The following is a 27244-nucleotide window of genomic DNA, read 5'->3' as shown; positions in this document are numbered from 1 at the left end:
ACGAGGAGGATGATGGGGATGAGTATTTTTTTAATGAGGAAGCTTCTCCGGGGCCACTGGAAATTGGTGGCGTGGCAAGGCCGGGTTCTGGGTTTTTGAGGGACACAAGTAACGTAGATTTGCCTGAAACTGGCCCTCAACCAAGCACAACCGCAGATTTGACAACTGGAACTTTGGCACACATGGCGGATTATGCCTTAAGTATCCTCAAAAGGGACACACGCATAACTAAAATGATGAATGATGACGATTACTGGTTGGCCTGCCTCCTTGATCCTCGCTATAAAGGCAAATTGCAAAATATTATGCCACATGAGAACTTGGAACTAATATTAGCAACCAAACAATCAACTCTTGTTGACCGTTTGCTTCTGGCATTCCCAGCACACAGCGCCCGTGATCGTTCGCACACGAGCAGCAGGGGGCAGCAGACCAGAAGTGTTAGAGGGGCAGAAATCAGAAGTGGCGTTGGACAGAGGGGTTTTCTGACCAGGTTGTGGAGTGATTTTGCTATGACCGCAGACAGGACAGGTACTGCAGCATCAATTCAAAGTGACAGGAGACAACATTTGTCCAGTATGGTTACAAACTATTTTTCATCCCTTATCAATGTTCTCCCTCAACCGTCATTCCCATTTGATTACTGGGCATCCAAATTAGACACCTGGCCAGAATTGGCAGAATATGCATTGCAGGAGCTTGCTTGCCCGGCAGCTAGTGTCCTATCAGAAAGAGTATTCAGTGCTGCTGGTTCAATATTAACCGAAAAAAGGACTCGTCTGGCTACCCAAAATGTAGATGATCTAACCTTCATTAAAATGAACATAGTAACATAGTTAGTAAGGCCGAAAAAAGACATTTGTCCATCCAGTTCAGCCTATATTCCATCATAATAAATACCCAGATCTACGTCCTTCTACAGAACCTAATAATTGTATGATACAATATTGTTCTGCTCCAGGAAGACATCCAGGCCTCTCTTGAACCCCTCGACTGAGTTCGCCATCACCACCTCCTCAGGCAAGCAATTCCAGATTCTCACTGCCCTAACAGTAAAGAATCCTCTTCTATGTTGGTGGAAAAACCTTCTCTCCTCCAGACGCAAAGAATGCCCCCTTGTGCCCGTCACCTTCCTTGGTATAAACAGATCCTCAGCGAGATATTTGTATTGTCCCCTTATATACTTATACATGGTTATTAGATCGCCCCTCAGTCGTCTTTTTTCTAGACTAAATAATCCTAATTTCGCTAATCTATCTGGGTATTGTAGTTCTCCCATCCCCTTTATTAATTTTGTTGCCCTCCTTTGTACTCTCTCTAGTTCCATTATATCCTTCCTGAGCACCGGTGCCCAAAACTGGACACAGTACTCCATGTGCGGTCTAACTAGGGATTTGTACAGAGGCAGTATAATGCTCTCATCATGTGTATCCAGACCTCTTTTAATGCACCCCATGATCCTGTTTGCCTTGGCAGCTGCTGCCTGGCACTGGCTGCTCCAGGTAAGTTTATCATTAACTAGGATCCCCAAGTCCTTCTCCCTGTCAGATTTACCCAGTGGTTTCCCATTCAGTGTGTAATGGTGATATTGATTCCTTCTTCCCATGTGTATAACCTTACATTTATCATTGTTAAACCTCATCTGCCACCTTTCAGCCCAAGTTTCCAACTTATCCAGATCCATCTGTAGCAGAATACTATCTTCTCTTGTATTAACTGCTTTACATAGTTTTGTATCATCTGCAAATATCGATATTTTACTGTGTAAACCTTTTACCAGATCATTAATGAATATGTTGAAGAGAACAGGTCCCAATACTGACCCCTGCGGTACCCCACTGGTCACAGCGACCCAGTTAGAGACTATACCATTTATAACCACCCTCTGCTTTCTATCACTAAGCCAGTTACTAACCCATTTACACACATGTTCCCCCAGACCAAGCATTCTCATTTTGTGTACCAACCTCTTGTGCGGCACGGTATCAAACGCTTTGGAAAAATCGAGATATACCACGTCCAATGACTCACCGTGGTCCAGTCTATAGCTTACCTCTTCATAAAAACTGATTAGATTGGTTTGACAGGAGCGATTTCTCATAAACCCATGCTGATATGGAGTTAAACAGTTATTCTCATTGAGATAATCCAGAATAACATCCCTCAGAAACCCTTCAAATATTTTACCAACAATAGAGGTTAGACTTACTGGCCTATAATTTCCAGGTTCACTTTTAGAGCCCTTTTTGAATATTGGCACCACATTTGCTATGCGCCAGTCCTGCGGAACAGACCCTGTCGCTATAGAGTCACTAAAAATAAGAAATAATGGTTTATCTATTACATTACTTAGTTCTCTTAGTACTCGTGGGTGTATGCCATCCGGACCCGGAGATTTATCTATTTTAATCTTATTTAGCCGGTTTTGCACCTCTTCTTGGGTTAGATTGGTGACCCTTAATATAGGGTTTTCATTGTTTCTTGGGATTTCACCTAGCATTTCATTTTCCACCGTGAATACCGTGGAGAAGAAGGTGTTTAATATGTTAGCTTTTTCCTCGTCATCTACAACCATTCTTTCCTCACTATTTTTTAAGGGGCCTACATTTTCAGTTTTTATTCTTTTACTATTGATATAGTTGAAGAACAGTTTGGGATTAGTTTTACTCTCCTTAGCAATGTGCTTCTCTGTTTCCTTTTTGGCAGCTTTAATTAGTTTTTTAGATAAAGTATTTTTCTCCCTATAGTTTTTTAGAGCTTCAATGGTGCCATCCTGCTTTAGTAGTGCAAATGCTTTCTTTTTACTGTTAATTGCCTGTCTTACTTCTTTGTTTAGCCACATTGGGTTTTTCCTATTTCTAGTCCTTTTATTCCCACAAGGTATAAACCGCTTACACTGCCTATTTAGGATGTTCTTAAACATTTCCCATTTATTATCTGTATTCTCATTTCTGAGGATATTGTCCCAGTCTACCAGATTAAGGGCATCTCTAAGCTGTTCAAACTTTGCCTTCCTAAAGTTCAATGTTTTTGTGACTCCCTGACAAGTCCCCCTAGTGAAAGACAGGTGAAACTGCACAATATTGTGGTCGCTATTTCCTAAATGCCCGACCACCTGCAGATTTGTTATTCTGTCAGGTCTATTAGATAGTATTAGGTCTAAAAGTGCTGCTCCTCTGGTTGGATTCTGCACCAATTGTGAAAGATAATTTTTCTTGGTTATTAGCAGAAACCTGTTGCCTTTATGGGTTTCACAGGTTTCTGTTTCCCAGTTAATATCCGGGTAGTTAAAGTCCCCCATAACCAGGACCTCATTATGGGTTGCAGCTTCATCTATCTGCTTTAGAAGTAGACTTTCCATGCTTTCTGTTATATTTGGGGGTTTGTAACAGACCCCAATGAGAATTTTGTTACCATTTTTCCCTCCATGAATTTCAACCCATATGGACTCGACATCCTCATTCCCTTCGCTAATATCCTCCCTTAAAGTGGACTTTAGACAAGACTTTACATAGAGACAAACCCCTCCTCCTCTCCGATTTTTACGATCCTTTCTAAACAGACTGTAACCCTGTAAGTTGACTGCCCAGTCATAGCTTTCATCTAACCATGTCTCGGTTATTCCCACTATGTCAAAGTTACCTGTAGATATTTCTGCTTCTAGTTCTTCCATCTTGTTTGTCAGGCTTCTGGCGTTTGCGAGCATGCAGTTTAGAGGATTTTGTTTTGTTCCAATCTCCTCACTGTGGATTGTTTTAGAAATGTTCTTACCTCCCTTCAGAGTATGTTTTCCTGGGTCGTCTTTGTTCGAGTCTAATGTTTTTCTTCCCGTCCCCTCTTCTTCTAGTTTAACGCCCTCCTGATGAGTGTAGCGAGTCTTCTGGCGAATGTGTGTTTCCCAGGTTTGTTGAGGTGTAGTCCGTCTCTGGCGAGGAGTCCATCATACCAGTAATTCACACCGTGGTCCAGGAATCCGAATCCTTGTTGTCTGCACCATCGTCTTAGCCAGTTGTTTGCATCAAGGATCCTGTTCCATCTCCTGGTGCCATGCCCGTCTACTGGAAGGATAGAAGAAAAAACTACCTGTGCATCCAGTTCCTTTACTTTCTTCCCCAACTCTTCAAAGTCCTTGCAGATTGTCGGTAGGTCCTTCCTTGCCGTGTCATTGGTGCCAACATGTATCAGAAGAAATGGGTGGACGTCCTTGGAGCTGAAGAGCTTTGGTATCCTATCGGTCACATCCTTGATCATCGCACCTGGAAGGCAGCATACTTCTCTTACAGTTATGTCCGGTCTGCAGATGGATGCTTCTGTGCCTCTCAGTAGTGAGTCTCCCACCACCACCACTCTTCGTTGCTTCTTGGCTGTACTTTTTGCTGTCACTTGTTGCTGTGTGCCCTTTTCTTTTTTGCTTGCTGGTATTGCTTCATTCTTAGGTGTGCCATCTTCATCCTCTACAAAGATTTGATATCGGTTCTTCAGTTGTGTGGTTGGTGATTTCTCCATGGTCTTCTTGCTTCTTTTGGTCACATGCTTCCACTCATCTGCTTTTGGAGGTTCTCTGACACTTTTTTCACCTTCTGTGACCAGTAGAGATGCTTCTGTTCTGTCTAGAAAGTCTTCATTCTCTTTGATGAGTTTCAAAGTTGCTATTCTTTCTTCCAGACCCCGCACCTTTTCTTCTAAAAGGGCCACTAGTCTACACTTCTGACAGGTGAAATTGGATTCTTCTTCTGGTCGATCTGTGAACATGTAGCACATGCTGCAGCTCACCATGTAGGTTGTCACATCTGCCATGTTGCTCCTAGATCCTGCTGACTTGCTGTGTGTTTTCCTTCTTGTGTAATCTACTCAGCCAAGCTCTCTTGCAATAATGTCCTACAGGCAAAAATTCGCGCGCCTTACGGCGCGCGGTTTGGTGATGCTTTCGAAGCAGCTGGTCCCGGCTGTACCCAACGATCTTCTAGCTTAGGGAGACTTCGCTTCTCCCAGAAGGCACCTGGAATATGCAAATTAGCCTCCTGAAGCTTGAATCCCTGGCTTGAAACCACAACTGGATTTTGAATTATTTTGCCCCACCTTGCCCGGCCGACACCTAGTTTTCCTATGAAAAGGTATTGCCTGTGGACTACTCTGACTGACTTTTCCAATCTCGTAATTTGCAGCAGCTGATTGTCCAGCATACGACATGTTTACACCTCCCTAAATGGCCAAATTCCCCACACGGGGCCATGGTATCGCCACTTGGCGCCAGCACCCGTGAGAGTGCAGTTTGTCTGAAGAGGTGGGTGTGCCCGCTTTTGGTCGATGGCACTGCCACTGGGTCCCTCATAGTACAATAAAGTGTCTCTGGCGGTGGTGGTGCGCACCCAACATCAGACACACCATTGTAACATGAGGGGCCCTGGGCCTCTACCGCCGGCCACAAGAGAGTTCCCCCACCTGTTGTGAATTCTGTGGCTGAATTCACTCCTGTGGTCACAAGTGGTACTGCAGCTTCTGAGCTTCCTCCCTCAGGTGTTCTGGTGAGCTCGTTAACTGCTTCATTACGTAACTCCGCCTGATGCTGCTATCCTTGCTCCTTGTCAATGTTTCAGTGTTGGATCTGAGCTTCTCCTGATTGTTCCTGTGACCTGCTGCTCTGTATAGCTAAGTGCTTTTTGCTTTTTTGTTGCTTTTTTTCTGTCCAGCTTGTCTTTTGTTTTGCTGGAAGCTCTGAGACGCAAAGGGTGTACCGCCGTGCCGTTAGTTCGGCACGGTGGGTTTTTTTGCCCCCTTTGCGTGGTTTTGCTTTAGGGTTTTTTGTAGACTGCAAAGTTCGCTTTACTGTCCTCGCTCTGTCCTAGAATATCGGGCCCCACTTTGCTGAATCTATTTCATCCCTACGTTTTGTCTTTTCATCTTACTCACAGTCATTATATGTGGGGGGCTGCCTTTTCCTTTGGGGAATTTCTCTGGGGGCAAGTCAGGCCTATTTTTCTATCTTCAGGCTAGCTAGTTTCTTAGGCTGTGCCGAGTTGCCTAGGTAGTTGTTAGGCGCAATCCACAGCCGCTTTTAGTTGTGTTTAGGATAGGATCAGGTGTGCAGTCTACAGAGTTTCCACGTCTCAGAGCTCGTTCTTGTATTTTTGGGTATTTGTCAGATCACTGTGTGCGCTCTGATCGCTAAGCACACTGTGTTTCTGGATTGCCTTCATAACACCTGTCATTAGCAAACATAACAGTACAAGGAGCCAAACTAATGATTCTCAATAGAGGGAAAGAAAAAGTTCTGACATCATTTTTTTTTTTTTTTCTGCTCTGTGTTCATTTTTTTTTTTTTTTTTCCCTAGACATTTGGGTGATTCTGGACACAGGTGTGGACATGGATATTCAGGGTCTGTGCTCTTCAATGGATAATCTCGTTATAAATGTACAAAAAATTCAAGATACTATTGATCAGAAATCTATGTTAGAACCAAGAATTCCTATTCCTGATTTGTTTTTTGGAGATAGAACTAAGTTTCTAAGTTTCAAAAATAATTGTAAGCTATTTCTGGCCTTGAAACCTCATTCTTCTGGTAATCCTATTCAACAGGTTTTGATTATTATTTCTTTTTTGCGCGGCGACCCTCAAGACTGGGCATTTTCTCTTGCGCCAGGAGACCCTGCATTGAGTAGTGTCGATGCGTTTTTCCTGGCGCTCGGATTGCTGTACGATGAGCCTAATTCAGTGGATCAGGCTGAGAAAAATTTGCTGGCTTTGTGCCAGGGTCAGGATGATATAGAAGTATATTGTCAGAAATTTAGGAAATGGTCAGTACTCACTCAGTGGAATGAATCTGCGCTGGCAGCTTTGTTCAGAAAGGGTCTCTCTGAGGCTCTTAAGGATGTCATGGTGGGATTTCCTATGCCTGCTGGTTTGAATGAGTCTTTGTCTTTGGCCATTCAGATCGGTCGACGCTTGCGCGAGCGTAAATCTGTGCACCATTTGGCGGTACTGCCTGAGGTTAAACCTGAGCCTATGCAGTGCGATAGGACTATGACTAGAGTTGAACGGCAGGAATACAGACGTCTGAATGGTCTGTGTTTCTACTGTGGTGATTCCACTCATGCTATTTCTGATTGTCCTAAGCGCACTAAGCGGTCCGCTAGGTCTGCCGTCATTGGTACTGTACAGTCCAAATTCCTTCTGTCCATTACCTTGATATGCTCTTTGTCGTCGTTTTCTGTCATGGCGTTTGTGGATTCGGGCGCTGCCCTGAATCTGATGGATTTGGATTATGCTAAACGTTGTGGGTTTTTCTTGGAGCCCTTGCGGTGTCCTATTCCATTGAGAGGAATTGATGCTACACCTTTGGCCAAGAATAAACCTCAATACTGGGCCCAGCTGACCATGTGCATGGCTCCTGCACATCAGGAAGTTATTCGCTTTCTGGTGTTGCATAATCTGCATGATGTGGTCGTGTTGGGGTTGCCATGGCTACAAACCCATAATCCAGTATTGGATTGGAATTCCATGTCGGTATCCAGCTGGGGTTGTCAGGGGGTACATGGTGATGTTCCATTTTTGTCGATTTCGTCATCCACCCCTTCTGAGGTCCCAGAGTTCTTGTCTGATTATCAGGATGTATTTGAAGAGCCCAAGTCCGATGCTCTACCTCCGCATAGGGATTGTGATTGTGCTATCAATTTGATTCCTGGTAGTAAATTCCCTAAAGGTCGATTATTTAATTTATCCGTGCCCGAACACGCCGCTATGCGCAGTTATGTGAAGGAATCCCTGGAGAAGGGACATATTCGCCCATCGTCATCACCACTGGGAGCAGGGTTCTTCTTTGTAGCCAAGAAGGATGGTTCGCTGAGACCGTGTATTGATTACCGCCTTCTTAATAAGATCACTGTTAAATTTCAGTATCCCTTGCCATTGTTATCTGACTTGTTTGCTCGGATTAAGGGGGCTAGTTGGTTCACTAAGATAGATCTTCGTGGTGCGTATAATCTGGTGAGAATCAGGCAAGGAGATGAATGGAAAACTGCATTCAATACGCCCGAGGGTCATTTTGAGTATCTAGTGATGCCGTTCGGACTTGCCAATGCTCCATCTGTGTTTCAGTCTTTTATGCATGACATCTTCCGTGAGTATCTGGATAAATTCCTGATTGTTTACTTGGATGACATTTTGATCTTCTCAGATGATTGGGAGTCTCATGTGAAGCAGGTCAGAATGGTTTTTCAGGTCCTGCGTGCTAACTCTTTGTTTGTGAAGGGATCAAAGTGTCTCTTCGGTGTGCAGAAAGTTTCATTTTTGGGGTTCATCTTTACCCCTTCTACTATCGAGATGGATCCAGTTAAGGTCCAAGCCATCCAGGATTGGATTCAGCCGACATCTCTGAAAAGTCTGCAAAAGTTCCTGGGCTTTGCTAATTTTTATCGTCGCTTCATCTGTAATTTTTCTAGCATTGCCAAACCATTGACCGATTTGACCAAGAAGGGTGCTGATTTGGTTAATTGGTCTTCTGCTGCTGTGGAAGCTTTTCAGGAGTTGAAGCGTCGTTTTTGTTCTGCCCCTGTGTTGTGTCAGCCAGATGTTTCTCTTCCGTTCCAGGTCGAGGTTGATGCTTCTGAGATTGGAGCAGGGGCGGTTTTGTCACAGAGAGGTTCTGATTGCTCAGTGATGAAACCATGTGCTTTCTTTTCCAGGAAGTTTTCGCCCGCTGAGCGTAATTATGATGTGGGCAATCGAGAGTTGCTGGCCATGAAGTGGGCATTCGAGGAGTGGCGTCATTGGCTTGAAGGAGCCAAGCATCGCGTGGTGGTATTGACTGATCATAAGAACTTGACTTATCTCGAGTCTGCCAAGCGCTTGAATCCTAGACAGGCCCGTTGGTCGTTATTTTTTGCCCGCTTCGACTTTGTGATTTCGTACCTTCCGGGCTCTAAAAATGTGAAGGCGGATGCTCTGTCTAGGAGTTTTGTGCCCGACTCTCCGGGTTTATCTGAGCCAGCGGGTATCTTCAAGGAAGGAGTCATTGTGTCTGCCATCTCCCCTGATTTGCGGCGGGTGCTGCAAAAATTTCAGGCGAATAAACCTGATCGTTGTCCAGCAGAGAAACTGTTCGTCCCTGATAGGTGGACTAATAAACTTATCTCTGAACTTCATTGTTCGGTGTTGGCTGGTCATCCTGGAATCTTTGGTACCAGAGAGTTAGTGGCTAGATCCTTCTGGTGGCCATCTCTGTCACGGGATGTACGTACTTTTGTGCAGTCCTGTGGGATTTGTGCTAGGGCTAAGCCCTGCTGTTCTCGTGCCAGTGGGTTGCTTTTGCCCTTGCCGGTCCCAAAGAGGCCTTGGACACATATTTCGATGGATTTCATTTCTGACCTTCCCGTTTCTCAAAAGATGTCAGTCATTTGGGTGGTCTGTGATCGCTTTTCTAAAATGGTCCATCTGGTGCCCTTGGCTAAATTGCCTTCCTCCTCTGATTTGGTACCTTTGTTCTTTCAGCATGTGGTTCGGTTGCATGGCATTCCTGAGAATATTGTTTCTGACAGAGGTTCCCAGTTTGTTTCAAGGTTTTGGCGAGCCTTTTGTGGTAGGATGGGCATTGACCTATCCTTTTCCTCGGCTTTCCATCCTCAGACTAATGGCCAGACCGAACGAACCAATCAGACCTTGGAAACATATCTGAGATGTTTTGTTTCTGCAGACCAGGATGATTGGGTGTCCTTTTTGCCGTTGGCTGAGTTCGCCCTTAATAATCGGGCCAGCTCGGCTACCTTGGTTTCTCCATTTTTTTGCAATTCTGGGTTCCATCCTCGTTTCTCTTCAGGACAGGTTGAGTCTTCGGACTGTCCTGGTGTGGATTCTGTGGTGGATAGGTTGCAGCAGATCTGGACTCAGGTAGTGGACAATTTGACCTTGTCCCAGGAGAAAGCTCAACTTTTTGCTAATCGCAGACGCCGTGTGGGTCCCCGACTTCGTGTTGGGGATCTGGTTTGGTTATCTTCTCGTCATATTCCTATGAAGGTTTCCTCTCCTAAATTTAAACCTCGTTTTATTGGTCCGTATAGGATTTCTGAGGTTCTCAATCCTGTGTCTTTTCGTTTGACCCTCCCAGACTCCTTTTCCATACATAATGTATTCCATAGGTCGTTGTTGCGGAGATACGTGGCACCTATGGTTCCATCTGTTGAGCCTCCTGCCCCGGTTTTGGTGGAGGGGGAATTGGAGTATATTGTGGAGAAGATTTTGGATTCTCGTGTTTCTAGACGGAAACTCCAGTATCTGGTTAAATGGAAGGGTTATGCTCAGGAAGATAATTCCTGGGTTTTTGCCTCTGATGTTCATGCTTCCGATCTTGTTCGTGCCTTTCATGCGGCTCATCCTGGTCGGCCTGGGGGCTCTGGTGAGGGTTTGGTGACCCCTCCTCAAGGGGGGGGTACTGTTGTGAATTCTGTGGCTGAATTCACTCCTGTGGTCACAAGTGGTACTGCAGCTTCTGAGCTTCCTCCCTCAGGTGTTCTGGTGAGCTCGTTAACTGCTTCATTACTTAACTCCGCCTGATGCTGCTATCCTTGCTCCTTGTCAATGTTTCAGTGTTGGATCTGAGCTTCTCCTGATTGTTCCTGTGACCTGCTGCTCTGTATAGCTAAGTGCTTTTTGCTTTTTTGTTGCTTTTTTTCTGTCCAGCTTGTCTTTTGTTTTGCTGGAAGCTCTGAGACGCAAAGGGTGTACCGCCGTGCCGTTAGTTCGGCACGGTGGTTTTTTTTTGCCCCCTTTGCGTGGTTTTGCTTTAGGGTTTTTTGTAGACTGCAAAGTTCGCTTTACTGTCCTCGCTCTGTCCTAGAATATCGGGCCCCACTTTGCTGAATCTATTTCATCCCTACGTTTTGTCTTTTCATCTTACTCACAGTCATTATATGTGGGGGGCTGCCTTTTCCTTTGGGGAATTTCTCTGGGGCAAGTCAGGCCTATTTTTCTATCTTCAGGCTAGCTAGTTTCTTAGGCTGTGCCGAGTTGCCTAGGTAGTTGTTAGGCGCAATCCACAGCCGCTTTTAGTTGTGTTTAGGATAGGATCAGGTGTGCAGTCTGCAGAGTTTCCACGTCTCAGAGCTCGTTCTTGTATTTTTGGGTATTTGTCAGATCACTGTGTGCGCTCTGATCGCTAAGCACACTGTGTTTCTGGATTGCCTTCATAACACCTGTCATTAGCAAACATAACACCCACCCCCAGCTCAAACATTGCTCTACCACTTGCACAATTATCTCTCACAGTTACACCTATGTTTAGTCTATGCGCGGACATCCGTAAATTCCTGCCACTGACAATACCATTGTGTTGACATGTATGATGGTACTTAACATAGTCAGGGGCAGTGTCCTATATTTACCCAAGTAAATACTTTGTGCCAAATTACTAGGTCTGAAACTACGCAGAGGAGCCCACCCCTGTACCTAATGATTGCACCCTTTTGTGTTTTCGTTTTGTTGTAATGCGAGACATTAACATGTATTTATTGTTTGGTAGGGTTGAGCGACCTTGACCTTTTTAGAGTCGAGTCGTGTTTCGTGAAACCCGACTATCTTAGAAGTTGAGTCGAGTGGAATCGGCCGATTATGGCGAAAAGTCGGGTATCGCCTGAAACACGAAACCCAATGCAAGTCAATGGGGGAGCATAGTCGGCAGTGAGTGGAGGCCAGGAAAACACCTACACTGCCCATTTTAATGGCAAAAACATCCATTCTTGTTACAGAAGCTTGTCAATCGTAATTTAGCTTATAATAATTGGAAGGCATCTGAAATTGGGGGTCATTTGGCTAAAGTTGTTGGGGGTAGGGCTGGTTCAAGTAATTAGTGGGCCCAGTAAATCTGGACCACGTCACGGCAGTGGAGCAGGGAGAGGTAAGTATTTCAACTTTGCAAGTGCTGTGAACCTGAGCAAGCAGGGGGGGCCCACTCGTTGGCATTGGCACTGGCACAGGGCCCCTCAAAGTACGGCGGTGTGTTTGCACGGCGGGGGCGCCTCCCACCGGCAGCAACACTTTTGCGTACTATGAGAGGCCCTGTGCCAGTGACGTCGCCAACTAGTATTCCTCCCCCCACCTGATGAAGGAACCTGCACTTTCATCTGCACCTTCCTATTTGTCCCCGTGTAAGGTGGTATGGTATGCGGGAAGAGGAACCTGACTTTCAGCAGGGTCACAATCTTGCTGTGTAGCGTGCACGGGGAATTTTGCGTTATGGGTCAATGTACCAGCAGACTCATCTATCACTGGCTGGGCAATGGGCAGGATGAGGAGGAAACACAGATATAGGCCCAAAGAATAAAGTTGGCTAAATGCAGTTCAAAATTGGTAACACAGGACTAACCAGGGGGCATTGCAGTGGAGGACAACTGGAATGAGAGGCTGACACAGAGAGTAGGCCCAAATCAGTAAGTAGTCGAAATGCAGTTAAAAATTGGCAACCGTAGTAAACCGGCGGCACAGCTTTGTTCAGTGGAGGAGAACAGCAAGGAGTGGCAGACACCGATAGTAGGCCCAAACCCAACTAGTAGGCCAAATGCAGTCTAACATTAACAACTACTTAACGAGCGCCTGAAAACGGAATTTCAGGACAGGAAACCAGGAGAACAGCAAGGAGCGGCAGACACCGATAGTAGGCCCCAAACCAACTAGTACGCCAAATGCAGTTGTTCTATTTAACCACTATTTAACAAGAGCCTGAAGATAGAAGTTCAGGAAAGGCAACCTGGAGAACACCTTGGAGTGGAACACACCATCTCTCTACACCCCATACCCAATTTGTAGGCCTAATGCAGTGTAGTTTTCAACAACTACTAAACGAGAGTCGGAAGATCGAAGCAATGTGGACGAAACCTGGGGAACACCTTGGAGTGTAACACACCATCTCTCTACAGTGGAACACACCATCTCTCTACACCCCATACCCAATTTGTAGGCCTAATGCAGTGTAGTTTTCTACAACTACTAAACGAGAGTCGGAAGACCGAAGCAATGTGGACGAAACCTGGGGAACACCTTGGAGTGGAACACACCATCTCTCTACACCCCATACCCAATTTGTAGGCCTAATGCAGTGTAGTTTCCAACAACTACTAAACGAGAGCATGAAGATCGAAGCAATGGACAGGAAACCTGGGGAACACCTTGGAGTGGAACACACCATCTCTCTACACCCCATACCCAATTTGTAGGCCTAATGCAGTGTAGTTTCCAACAACTACTAAACAAAAGCATGAAGATCGAAGCTCAGGAAAGGCAACCTGGGGAACACCTTGGAGTGGAACACACCATCTCTCTACACCCCATACCCAATTTGTAGGCCTAATGCAGTGTAGTTTCCAACAACTACTAAACGAGAGCCAGAAGATCGAAGCTCAGGAAAGGCAACCTGGAGAACACCTTGGAGTGGAACACACCATCTCTCTACACCCCATACCCAATTTGTAGGCCTAATGCAGTGTAGTTTCCAACAACTACTAAACGAGAGCATTAAGATCGAAGCAATGGCGAGGAAACCTGGGGCACACCTTGGAGCGGCAGACACCGTTAGTAGGCCCTACCAAAGTTGTACCCCCAATGCAGTTTTAAAATTCCTAGAGGCTGAAAACAAGACTATTGACGCTCAGCTTTTTTCAAAGGAACACAGCTGAATTGAGTGGCGCAGACAGACACAGGAAGTAGGACTTAAACCAAAAATGTGGCTCACTGCAGCTTAAAAAAGTTACAGGGGTACACAAGCAGCAGTGCTCTGGGCAGTGGAGGACAATTTCAATAGTGGACCGCAGACAGACTTTGTACGCCTACTATTAAAAAAAGGATGCTCTATGCAATTAAAAATAGGTTCCAGGGGTCCACGGGCAGCAGTGGTGTGGTCAGTGGACGAGTATTGGAAGGAGGGACCGCAGACAGGCGTAGTAGGCCTAACATAACAAAATTAGGCTGTAGACACTGTAAAATTGGTTCCAGGGGTACACGGGCAGCAGTGGTGTGGTCAGCGGAGGAAAATTGGAATTAGGGACTGCAGACAGACTTTGTAGGCTGTCCCCTGTGGACCATGCATCCAACACATTAACCCAGTGCGCCATAATGGACACGTAACTTTTTGTGGACATGCCTACTGGTCCATGCGTCTCTTGTCAGGTGCACCTTTCTACTGTTTGATTGCCTGAGTGCTATGACAATGCAGACTTTTTCATGCTGCTGGAGGGCTGGGATGGCTTTTCTCGCAAAAGAAATGTCGACTGGGTAGCTTGAACCGTTGCACAGCGTAGTTCATCTGGGCTTTCTAAATATAAAACAAAGAAAAAAGGAGGCTACATGCACTTTCAGCTGGGTTCCAGGGGTACATGGCCAGCATTGGTCTGGTCAGTGGAGAACTATTGGAAGGAAGGACCGCAGACAGGCTTCGAAGGCCTAACATAATAACAGATGGCTGTAGGCAATTTTAAATTGGTTCCAGGGGTACACGGGCAGCAGTGGTGTGGTCAGTGGAGGCCTAGTGGAAGGAGTGACCGCAGACAGGCATCGAAGGCCTAACATAATACCAGATGGCTGTAGGCAATTTTAAATTGGTTCCATGGGTACACGGGCAGCAGTGGTGTGGTCAGTGGAGGCCTAGTGGAAGGAGTGACCGCAAACAGGCATCGAAGGCCTAACATAATAACAGATGGCTGTAGGCAATTTTAAATTGGTTCCAGGGGAACACGGGCAGCAGTGGCCTGGTCAGTGTAGTAGTAGTAGAAAGAACAGACCGCAGACAGGCATCGAAGGCCTAAAATAAAAAAAATTGGGCTGGCTGTAGGCAATTTTAAATTGGTTCCAGGGGTACACGGGCAGCAGTGGTGTGGTCAGTGGAGGCCTAGTGGAAGGAGTGACCGCAGACAGGCATCGAAGGCCTAACATAATAACTCATGGCTGTAGGCAATTTAAAATTGGTTCCAGGGGAACACGGGCAGCAGTGGCCTGGTCAGTGTAGTAGTAGTAGAAAGAACGGACCGCAGACAGGCATCGAAGGCCTAAAATAATAACACATGGCTGTAGGCAATTTTAAATTGGTTCCAGGGGTACACGGGCAGCAGTGGTGTGGTCAGTGGAGGCCTAGTGGAAGGAGTGACCGCAAACAGGCATCGAAGGCCTAACATAATAACAGATGGCTGTAGGCAATTTTAAATTGGTTCCAGGGGAACACGGGCAGCAGTGGCCTGGTCAGTGTAGTAGTAGTAGAAAGAACGGACCGCAGACAGGCTTCGAAGGCCTAACATAATAAAATTGGGCTGGCTGTCGGCAATTTTAAATTGGTTCCAGGGGTACACGGGCAGCAGTGGTGTGGTCAGTGGAGGCCTAGTGGAAGGAGGGACCGCAGACAGGCTTCGAAAGCCTAACATAAAAAAATAGGGCTGTTGGCAATTTAAAATTGGTTCCAGGGGTACACGGGCAGCAGTACAATGGTCAGTGGAGGCCTAGTGGAAGGAGGGACCGCAGACAGGCTTCGAAGGCCTAACATAAAAAAATAGGGCTGTTGGCAATTTAAAATTGGTTCCAGTGGTACAAGGGCAGCAGTACAATGGTCAGTGGAGGCCTAGTGGAAGGAGGGACTGCAGACAGGCTTCGAAGGCCTAACATAAAAAAATAGGGCTGTTGGCAAATTAAAATTGGTTCCAGTGGTACAAGGGCAGCAGTACAATGGTCCGTGGAGGCCTAGTGGAAGGAGGGACCGCAGACAGGCTTCGAAGGCCTAACATAAAAAAATAGGGCTGTTGGCAATTTAAAATTGGTTCCAGGGGTACACGGGAAGCAGTACAATGGTCAGTGGAGGCCTAGTGGAAGGAGGGACCGCAGACAGGCTTCGAAGGCCTAACATAACAAAAATGTCAATACAATGGTATTGTCAGTGCCAGGCATTGAAGGATGTCAGCGCATAGACTAAACATTGGTGGAGCTGTGAGAGATAATTTTGCAATTGGTAGAGCACTGTTTGAGCTGGGGGGGGGGAACTGTCTTGTGGCCGGCGGTACAGGCCCAGGGCCCCTCATATTACAACGGTGTGTCTGACGTTGGGTGCGCACCACCACCGCCAGAGACACTTTATTGTACTATGAGGGACCCAGTGGCAGTGCCGTCGACCAAAAGCGGTCACACCCACCTCTTCAGACAAACAGCACTCTCACGGGTGCTGGCGCCAAGTGGCGATACCACGGCCCCGTGTGGGGAGTTTGGCCATTTAGTGAGGTGTAAACATGTCGTATGCTGGACAATCAGGTGCAGAAAATTACGAGATTGGAAAAGTCATTCAGAATAGTCCACAGGCAAGACCTTTTCATAGGAAAGCTAGGTGTCAGCCGGGCAAGGTGGGGCAAAAGATTTCGAAATCCAGTTGTGGTTCATTTTAATGAAGGTTAGATCATCTACATTTTGGGTAGCCAGACGAGTCCTTTTTTCTGTTAGTATTGAACCTGCAGCACTGAATACTCTTTCTGATAGCACACTAGCTGCCGGGCAAGCGAGCTCCTGCAATGCATATTCTGCCAATTCTGGCCAGGTGTCTAATTTGGATGCCCAGTAATCAAATGGGAATGACGGTTGAGGGAGAACGTCGATAAGGGATGAAAAATAGTTTGTAACCATACTGGACAAATGTTGTCTCCTGTCACTTTGAATTGATGCTGCAGTACCTGTCCTGTCTGCGGTCATAGCAAAATCACTCCACAACCTGGTCAGAAAACCCCTCTGGCCAACGCCACTTCTGATTTCTGCCCCTCTAACTCCTCTGGTCTGCTGGCCCCTGCAGCTCGTGTGAGAACGATCACGGGCGCTGTGTGCAGGGAATGCCAGAAGCAAACGGTCAACAAGAGTTGATTGTTTGGTTGCTAATATTAGTTCCAAGTTCTCATGTGGCATTATATTTTGCAATTTGCCTTTATAGCGAGGATCAAGGAGGCAGGCCAACCAGTAATCGTCATCGTTCATCATTTTAGTAATGCGTGTGTCCCTTTTGAGGATACGTAAGGCATAATCCGCCATGTGGGCCAAAGTTCCAGTTCTCAAATCTGCGGTTGTGCTTGGTTGAGGGGCAGTTTCAGGCAAATCCACGTCACTTGTGTCCCTCCAAAAACCAGAACCCGGCCTTGCCGCGCCAACAATTTCCAGTGGCCCCGGAAAAGCTTCCTCATTAAAAATATAATCATCCCCATCATCCTCCTCGTCCTCCTCCTCCTGTTCGCCCGCTACCTCGTCCTGTACACTGCCCTGGCCAGACAATGGCTGACTGTCATCAAGGCTTTCCTCTTCCTCAGCTGCAGACGCCTGATCCTTTATGTGCGTCAAACTTTGCATCAGCAGACGCATTAGGGGGATGCTCATGCTTATTATGGCGTTGTCTGCACTAACCAGCCGTGTGCATTCCTCAAAACACTGAAGGACTTGACACATGTCTTGAATCTTCGACCACTGCACACCTGACAACTCCATGTCTGCCATCCTACTGCCTGCCCGTGTATGTGTATCCTCCCACAAAAACATAACAGCCCGCCTCTGTTCGCACAGTCTCTGAAGCACGTGCAGTGTTGAGTTCCACCTTGTTGCAACGTCTATGATTAGGCGATGCTGGGGAAGGTTCAAACAACGCTGATAGGTCTGCATACGGCTGGAGTGTACGCGCGAACGGCGGATATGTGAGCAAAGTCCACGCACTTTGAGGAGCAGGTCGGATAACCCCGGATAACTTTTCAGGAAGCACTGCACCACCAGGTTTAAGGTGTGAGCCAGGCAAGGAATGTGTTTCAGTTGGGAAAGGGAGATGGCAGACATGAAATTCCTTCCGTTATCACTGACTACCTTGCCTGCCTCAAGATCTACAGTGCCCAGCCACGACTGCGTTTCTTTCTGCAAGAACTCGGACAGAACTTCCGCGGTGTGTCTGTTGTTGCCCAAACACTTCATAGCCAATACAGCCTGCTGACGTTTGCCAGTAGCTGGCCCATAATGGGAGACCTGGTGTGCAACAGTGGCAGCTGCGGATGGAGTGGTTGTGCGACTGCGGTCTGTGGACGAGCTCTCGCTTCTGCAGGAGGACGAGGAGGAGGGGGTGCGAACGGCTACAGCCAACTGTTTCCTAGACCGTGGGCTAGGCAGAACTGTCCCAAACTTGCTGTCCCCTGTGGACCCTGCATCCACAACATTCACCCAGTGTGCCGTGATGGACACGTAACGTCCCTGGCCATGCCTACTGGTCCATGCATCTGTTGTCAGGTGCACCTTTGTGCTCATAGATTGCCTGAGTGCATGGACGATGCGCTCTTTAACATGCTGGTGGAGGGCTGGGATGGCTTTTCTGGAAAAAAAGTGTCAACTGGGTAGCTCGTAGCGTGGTACAGCGTAGTCCATCAGGGCTTTGAAAACTTCGCTTTCAACTAACCGGTAGGGCATCATCTCTAACGAGATTAGTCTAGCTATGTGGGCGTTCAAACCCTGTGTACGCGGATGCGATGCTAAGTACTTCCTTTTTCTAACCATAGTCTCATGTAGGGTGAGCTGGACTGGAGAGCTGGAGATCGTGGAACTAGCGGGGGTGCCGGTGGACATGGCAGACTGAGAGACGGTGGGAGATGGTATTGTTGCCGCCGGTGCCCTAGATGCAGTGTTTCCTACTACAAAACTGGTGATTCCCTGACCCTGACTGCTTTGGCCTGGCAAAGAAACCTGCACAGATACTGCAGGTGGTGCGGAAAATGGTGGCCTTACAGTGACGGAAGGGATGTAGCGTTGCTGACTAGCTTCATTGGCCGAGGGTGCTAAAACCTTAAGGGACGTTTGGTAGTTAGTCCAAGCTTGCAAATGCATGGTGGTTAAATGTCTATGCATGCAACTTGTATTGAGACTTTTCAGATTCTGCCCTCTGCTTAAGGTAGTTGAACATTTTTGACAGATGACTTTGCGCTGATCAATTGGATGTTGTTTAAAAAAATGCCAGACTGCACTCTTTCTAGCATCAGATACCTTTTCAGGCATTGCAGACTGAGCTTTAACCGGATGGCCACGCTGTCCTCCAACAGGTTTTGGCTTTGCCACGCGTTTTGGGCAAGATACGGGCCCGGCAGATGGAACCTGTTGCGATGTTGATGCCTGCTGCGGCCCCTCCTCCTCCGCTTCAGAACTGCTGCCGCCTGCACCCTGTTCCCCCAATGGCTGCCAATCGGGGTCAAGAACTGGGTCATCTATTACCTCTTCTTGTAGCTCGTGTGCAACTTCGTCTGTGTCACCGTGTCGGTTGGTGGTATAGCGTTCGTGATGGGGCAACATAGTCTCATCAGGGTCTGATTCTTGATCATTACCCTGCGAGGGCAATGTTGTGGTCTGAGTCAAAGGACCAGCATAGTAGTCTGGCTGTGGCTGTGCATCAGTGCACTCCATGTCAGATTCAACTTGTAATGGGCATGGACTGTTAACTGCTTCACTTTCTAAGCCAGGGACGGTATGTGTAAAGAGCTCCATGGAGTAACCCGTTGTGTCGCCTGCTGCATTCTTCTCTGTTGTTGTTTTTGCTGAAGAGGACAAGGAAGCGACTTGTCCCTGACCGTGAACATCCACTAACGACGCGCTGCTTTTACATTTACCAGTTTCACGAGAGGAGGCAAAAGAGCTAGAGGCTGAGTCAGCAAGATAAGCCAAAACTTGCTCTTGCTGCTCCGGCTTTAAAAGTGGTTTTCCTACTCCCAGAAAAGGGAGCGTTCGAGGCCTTGTGTAGCCAGACGACGAACCTGGCTCCACAGCTCCAGACTTAGGTGCAATATTTTTTTTCCCACGACCACCTGATGCTCCACCACTACCACTACCCTCATTACCAGCTGACAATGAACGCCCCCGGCCACGACCTCTTCCACCAGACTTCCTCATTGTTTTAAAAACGTTACCAAACTAACGGTATTTGTTGCTGTCACACAACTTACACGGTGAGCTATAACTTCAGTATGATTTAGCTACCCCTTTACAGGTGGGTGAGACCACAACGAAAATCAGGCACAATGTTACACACTCTGTTGTTGGTGGCAACAAATGAGAGAGATGCCACACACGCAGGACTGTCACTGAAGCACAAATGTAAATATTAATCTCCCACTGTTTTTTTTTATTTATTTATTTATTTTTTTCAGGGAGATTTTAGAAACAAAATAAAATAAAATGATTTTTTCAGGAAGAATTTAGAAACCAAATAACATAAAATGATTTTTCCAATGACAATTTAGAAACCAAAAAAAAAAAAAAAAGGCTTTCTATGCCCCACTGAGTGAGAGATGACACACACAGGAGTCAGGAGTGGCACACAAGCAGAAAGGGCAATATTAATCTCCCACTGATTTTTTTTTTTTTCAGGGAGACTTTAGAAGAAAAAAAATAATTAAAAAAAATGATTTTTTCAGGAAGAATTTAGAAACCAAATAAAATAAAATGATTTTTTCAGGGAGAATTTAGAAAACAAATAAAACAAGAAATAGGCTTTCTATGGCCCACTGAGTGAGAGATGACACACACAGGAGTCAGGAGTGCACAAAAGCCCAGAGGCCAATATTGTTCTCCCAATGATTGATGTAGTGATTTTTTCAGGTAGATTTTGGAACCCAAATCAAGCTAAAAAAATAATAGGCTTTCTATGGCCCACAATTGGAGAGAGAGAGATGGCACACCCAGGAGTCAAGACTGGCAACCAAGCAGAAAGGGCAATATTAATCTCCCACTGATTTGATTTTTTTTTCAGGGAGACTTTAGAAAAAAAAAATAATTAAAAAAAATGATTTTTTCAGGAAGAATTTAGAAACCAAATAAAATAAAATGATTTTTTCAGGGAGAATTTAGAAAACAAATAAAACAAAAAATAGGCTTTCTATGGCCCACTGACTGAGAGATGGCACACACAGGAGTCAGGAGTCAGGAGTGGCACACAAGCTCAGAGGCCAATATTAATCTCCCACTTTTTTTTTTCAGGGAAAATTTATAAACCCAATAAAAAAAATTATAAATAGGCTTTCTATGGCCCACTATCTGAGAGAGAGAGAGAGATGGCACGCTTAGGACTGGCACACAAGCCCAAAGGCCAATATTAATCTCCCTTTTTTTTTCAGGGAGAATTTATAAAACCAAAAAAAATAAATAAATAGGCTTTCTATGGCCCACTATTTGTGAGAGAGATGGCACGCTCAGGACTGGCACACAAGCCCAGAGGCCAATATTAATCTCCCACTTTTTTTTTTTTTTTCAGGGAAAATTTATAAACCCAATAAAAAAAAATAAAAAAAATAGGCTTTCTATGGCCCACTATCTGAGAGAGAGAGATGGCACGCTTAGGACTGGCACACAAGCCCAAAGGCCAATATTAATCTCCCACTTTTTTTTTTTTTTTTTTCAGGGAAAATTTATAAACCCAATAAAAAAAATAATAAATAGGCTTTCTATGGCCCACTATCTGAGAGAGAGAGATGGCACGCTTAGGACTGGCACACAAGCCCAAAGGCCAATATTAATCTCCCTTTTTTTTTTCAGGGAGAATTTATAAAACCAAAAAAAAAAAATAAATAGGCTTTCTATGGCCCACTATTTGTGAGAGAGATGGCACGCTTAGGACTGGCACACAAGCCCAAAGGCCAATATTAATCTCCCACTGATTGATTTATTGATTTTTTCAGGTAGAATTTAGAACCCAAATAAAGCAAAAAAAAAAAATTAGTCTTTCTATGGCCCACTGAGTGAGAGATGGCACACACAGGAGTCAGGAGTGGCACACAAGCCCTGAGGCCAATATTTTTCTCCCACTGATTGATGTAGTGATTTTTTCAGGTAGATTTTGGAACCCTAATCAAGCAAAAAAATAAATAGGCTTTCTATGGCCCACTGACTGAGAGATGGCACAGACAGGGATGGCACTCTAGCAGAAATGTCAATCTTAATCTCCCACAAAAAAAAAAAAAGGAACTGTCCTTCAATTACTATCTCCCTGCAGTAATCTCAGCCAGGTATGGCAGGCAGCAATAAGGAGTGGACTGATGCACAAATTAAATAAAAAGTGTGTACAAACAAACAAGATAGCTGTGCAGAAAGGAAGGAACAAGAGGATTTGTGCTTTGAAAAAAGCAGTTGGTTTGCACAGTGGCGTACACACAGCAATGCAGCTATCAGGGAGCCTTCTAGGGCAGCCCAATGAGCTACAGCGCTGAGGGGGGGAAAAAAAAATGTAGCTTCCACTGTCCCTGCACACCGAAGGTGGTGTTGGGCAGTGGAAATCGCTACAGCACAAGCGGTTTGGTGGTTAATGGACCCTGCCTAACGCTATCCCTGCTTCTGACGAAGCGGCAGCAACCTCTCCCTAAGCTCAGATCAGCAGCAGTAAGATGGCGGTCGGCGGGAACGCCCCTTTATAGCCCCTGTGACGCCGCAGACAGCAAGCCAATCACTGCAATGCCCTTCTGTAAGATGGTGGCGACCAGGACCTATGTCATCACACTGCCCACACTCTGCGTTCACCTTCATTGGCTGAGAAATGGCGCTTTTCGCGTCATTGAAACGCGACTTTGGCGCGAAAGTCGCGTACCGCATGGCCGACCACGCACAGGGGTCGGATCGGGTTTCATGAAACCCGACTTTGCCAAAAGTCGGCGACTTTTGAAAATGAACGACCCGTTTCGCTCAACCCTATTTGGGACTACTAATTGGCAGACACTCATTACAATCGGCCTCCGCTGACAACACCAATGGTGCCTGTGTACCCCTGCAAGAGAATTCAAAGTGCCTACAGTCCAATTTTATTATGTTAGGCCTTCGAAGCCTGTCTGCGGTCCGTCCTTCCACTAGTCCTGCACTGACCTGTCTACTGCTGCCCGTGTACCCTTGGAACCAATTTTAAAGTGCCTACAGCCCAATTTTATTATGTTAGGCCTTCGAAGCCTGTCTGCGGTCCGTCCTTCCACTAGTCCTCCACTGACCTGTCTACTGCTGCCCGTGTACCCCTGCAAGAGAATTCAAAGTGCCTACAGCCCAATTTTATTATGTTAGGCCTTCGAAGCCTGTCTGCGGTCCGTCCTTCCACTAGTCCTCCACTGACCTGTCTACTGCTGCCCGTGTACCCCTGGAACCAATTTTAAAGTGCCTACAGCCCAATTTCATTATGTTAGGCCTTCGAAGCCTGTCTGCGGTCCCTCCTTCCACTAGTCCTCCACTGACCTGTCTACTGCTGCCCGTGTACCCCTGGAACCAATTTTAAAGTGCCTACAGCCCAATTTTATTATGTTAGGCCTTCGAAGCCTGTCTGCAGTCCCTCCTTCCACTAGGCCTCCACTGACCTGTCTACTGCTGCCCGTGTACCCCTGGAACCAATTTTAAAGTGCCTACAGCCCAATTTTATTATGTTAGGCCTCCGAAGCCTGTCTGCGGTCCCTCCTTCCACTAGTCCTCCAGTGACCTGTCTACTGCTGCCCGTGTACCTCTGGAACCAATTTTAAAGTGCCTACAGCCCAATTTTGTTATGTTAGGCCTTCGAAGCCTGTCTGCGGTCCCTCCTTCCACTAGTCCTCCAGTGACCTGTCTACTGCTGCCCGTGTACCCCTGGAACCAATTTTAAAGTGCCTACAGCCCAATTTTATTATGTTAGGCCTTCGAAGCCTGTCTGCGGTCCCTCCTTCCACTAGTCCTCCAGTGACCTGTCTACTGCTGCCCGTGTACCCCTGGAACCAATTTTAAAGTGCCTACAGCCCAATTTTATTATGTTAGGCCTTCGAAGCCTGTCTGCGGTCCCTCCTTCCACTAGGCCTCCACTGACCTGTCTACTGCTGCCCGTGTACCCCTGGAACCAATTTTAAAGTGCCTACAGCCCAATTTTATTATGTTAGGCCTTCGAAGCCTGTCTGCGGTCCGTCCTTCCACTAGTCCTCCACTGACCTGTCTACTGCTGCCCGTGTACCTCTGGAACCAATTTTAAAGTGCCTACAGCCCAATTTTATTATGTTAGGCCTTCGAAGCCTGTCTGCGGTCCCTCCTTCCACTAGTCCTCCAGTGACCTGTCTACTGCTGCCCGTGTACCCCTGGAACCAATTTTAAAGTGCCTACAGCCCAATTTTATTATGTTAGGCCTTCGAAGCCTGTCTGCGGTCCCTCCTTCCACTAGTCCTCCACTGACCTCTCTACTGCTGCCCGTGTACCCCTGGAACCAATTTTAAAGTGCCTACAGCCCAATTTTATTATGTTAGGCCTTCGAAGCCTGTCTGCGGTCCCTCCTTCCACTAGGCCTCCACTGACCTGTCTACTGCTGCCCGTGTACCCCTGGAAACAATTATAAAGTGCCTACAGCCCAATTTTATTATGTTAGGCCTTCTAAGCCTGTCTGCGGTCACTCCTTCCACTAGGCCTCCACTGACCACACCACTGCTGCCCGTGTACCCCTGGAACCAATTTAAAATTGCCTACAGCCATCTGTTATTATGTTAGGCCTTCGAAGCCTGTCTGCGGTCCTTCCTTCCAATAGTTCTCCACTGACCAGACCAATGCTGGCCGTGTACCCCTGGAACCCAGCTGAAAGTGCATGTAGCCTCCTTTTTTTCTTTATTTTATATTTAGAAAGCCCAGATGAACTACGCTGTGCAACGGTTCAAGCTACCCAGTCGACATTTCTTTTGCGAGAAAAGCCATCCCAGCCCTCCACCGGCATGAAAAAGTCTGCATTGTCATAGCACTCAGGCAATCAAACAGTAGAAAGGTGCACCTGACAAGAGACGCATGGACCAGTAGGCATGTCCACAAAAAGTTACGTGTCCATTACGGCGCACTGGGTTAATGTGTTGGATGCATGGTCCACAGGGGACAGCCTACAAAGTCTGTCTGCAGTCCCTAATTCAAATTGTCCTCCGCTGACCACACCACTGCTGGCCGTGTACCCCTGGAACCAATTTTAAAGTGCCTACAGCCTAATTTTGTTATGTTAGGCCTACTACGCCTGTCTGCGGTCCCTCCTTCCAATACTCCTCCACTGACCACACCACTGCTGCCCGTGGACCCCTGGAACCTATTTTTAATTGCATAGAGCATTCTTTTTTTAATAGTAGGCGTACAAAGTCTGTCTATTGAAATTGTCCTCCACTGACCAGAGCAATGCTGCCTGTGTACCCCTGTAACCGTTTTTAAACTGCATTGAGCCACATTTTTGGTTTAAGGCCTACTTCCTGTGTCTGTCTGCGCCACTCAATACAGCTGTCCTCCTTTGAAAAAAGCAGAGCGTCAATAGTCTTGTTTTCAGCCTCTAGGAATTTGAAAACTGCATTGGGGCTACTACTTCGGTAGGGCCTACTAACGGTGTCTGCCGCTCCAAGGTGTTCCCCAGGTTTCCTCGCCATTGCTTCGATCTTCTGAGTCTCGTTTAGTAGTTGTTGAAAACTACACTGCATTAGGCCTACAAATTGGGTATGGGGTGTAGACACGGTGTGTTCCACTCCAAGGTGTTCCCCAGGTTTCGTCTACATTGCTTCGGTCTTCCGACTCTCGTTTAGTAGTTGTTGAAAACAACACTGCATTCGGCCTACAAGTTGGGTCAGGGGTGTAGAGACGGTGTGTTACACTCCAAGGTGTTCCCCAGGTTGCCTCTCCATTGCTTCAATCTTCTGGCTCTCGTTTAGTAGTTGTTGAAAACAACACTGCATTCGGCCTACAAGTTGGGTCAGGGGTGTAGAGACGGTGTGTTACACTCCAAGGTGTTCCCCAGGTTTCCTCTACATTGCTTCGGTCTTCCGACTCTCGTTTAGTAGTTGTTGAAAACTACACTGCATTAGGCCTACAAATTGGGTATGGGGTGTAGAGACGGTGTGTTCCACTCCATGGTGTTTCCCAGGTTTCCTCTCCATTGCTTCGGTCTTCCGACTCTCGTTTAGTAGTTGTTGAAAACTACACTGCATTAGGCCTACAAATTGGGTATGGGGTGTAGAGACGGTGTGTTCCACTCCAAGGTGTTCCCCAGGTTTCGTCTACATTGCTTCGGCCTTCCGACTCTCGTTTAGTAGTTGTTGAAAACTACACTGCATTAGGCCTGCAAATTGGGTATGGGGTGTAGAGACGGTGTGTTCCACTCCAAGGTGTTCCCCAGGTTTCCTCTCTATTGCTTCGGTCTTCCGATTCTCGTTTAGTAGTTGTTGAAATCTACACTGCATTAGGCCTACAAATTGGGTATGGGGTGTAGAGACGGTGTGTTCCACTCCAAGGTGTTCCCCAGGTTGCCTCTCCATTGCTTCAATCTTCTGGCTCTCGTTTAGTAGTTGTTGAAAACAACCCTGCATTCGGCCTACAAGTTGGGTCAGGGGTGTAGAGACGGTGTGTTACACTCCAAGGTGTTCCCCAGGTTGCCTCTCCATTGCTTCAATCTTCTGGCTCTCGTTTAGTAGTTGTTGAAAACAACACTGCATTCGGCCTACAAGTTGGGTCAGGGGTGTAGAGACGGTGTGTTACACTCCAAGGTGTTCCCCAGGTTTCCTCTACATTGCTTCGGTCTTCCGACTCTCGTTTAGTAGTTGTTGAAAACTACACTGCATTAGGCCTACAAATTGGGTATGGGGTGTAGAGACGGTGTGTTCCACTCCATGGTGTTCCCCAGGTTTCCTCTCCATTGCTTCGGTCTTCCGACTCTCGTTTAGTAGTTGTTGAAAACTACACTGCATTAGGCCTACAAATTGGGTATGGGGTGTAGAGACGGTGTGTTCCACTCCAAGGTGTTCCCCAGGTTTCGTCTACATTGCTTCGGCCTTCCGACTCTCGTTTAGTAGTTGTTGAAAACTACACTGCATTAGGCCTGCAAATTGGGTATGGGGTGTAGAGACGGTGTGTTCCACTCCAAGGTGTTCCCCAGGTTTCCTCTCTATTGCTTCGGTCTTCCGATTCTCGTTTAGTAGTTGTTGAAATCTACACTGCATTAGGCCTACAAATTGGGTATGGGGTGTAGAGACGGTGTGTTCCACTCCAAGGTGTTCCCCAGGTTGCCTCTCCATTGCTTCAATCTTCTGGCTCTCGTTTAGTAGTTGTTGAAAACAACCCTGCATTCGGCCTACAAGTTGGGTCAGGGGTGTAGAGACGGTGTGTTACACTCCAAGGTGTTCCCCAGGTTGCCTCTCCATTGCTTCAATCTTCTGGCTCTCGTTTAGTAGTTGTTGAAAACAACACTGCATTCGGCCTACAAGTTGGGTATGGGGTGTAGAGACGGTGTGTTACACTCCAAGG

General features: G+C 46.7%; 1 protein-coding gene across 1 annotated transcript in view; it reads left to right on the top strand.

Annotated features, from left to right (window-relative positions):
- Positions 1-27244, top strand: part of LOC138671450 (tyrosinase-like) — a 222375-nt gene that overhangs the window by 11395 nt on the left and 183736 nt on the right. The window lies entirely within an intron of this gene.

This window comes from Ranitomeya imitator, chromosome 3, assembly GCF_032444005.1.
Source record: "Ranitomeya imitator isolate aRanImi1 chromosome 3, aRanImi1.pri, whole genome shotgun sequence".
Taxonomy (NCBI): Eukaryota; Metazoa; Chordata; class Amphibia; order Anura; family Dendrobatidae; genus Ranitomeya; species Ranitomeya imitator.
This window is presented reverse-complemented; position numbering and strand designations above follow the sequence as displayed.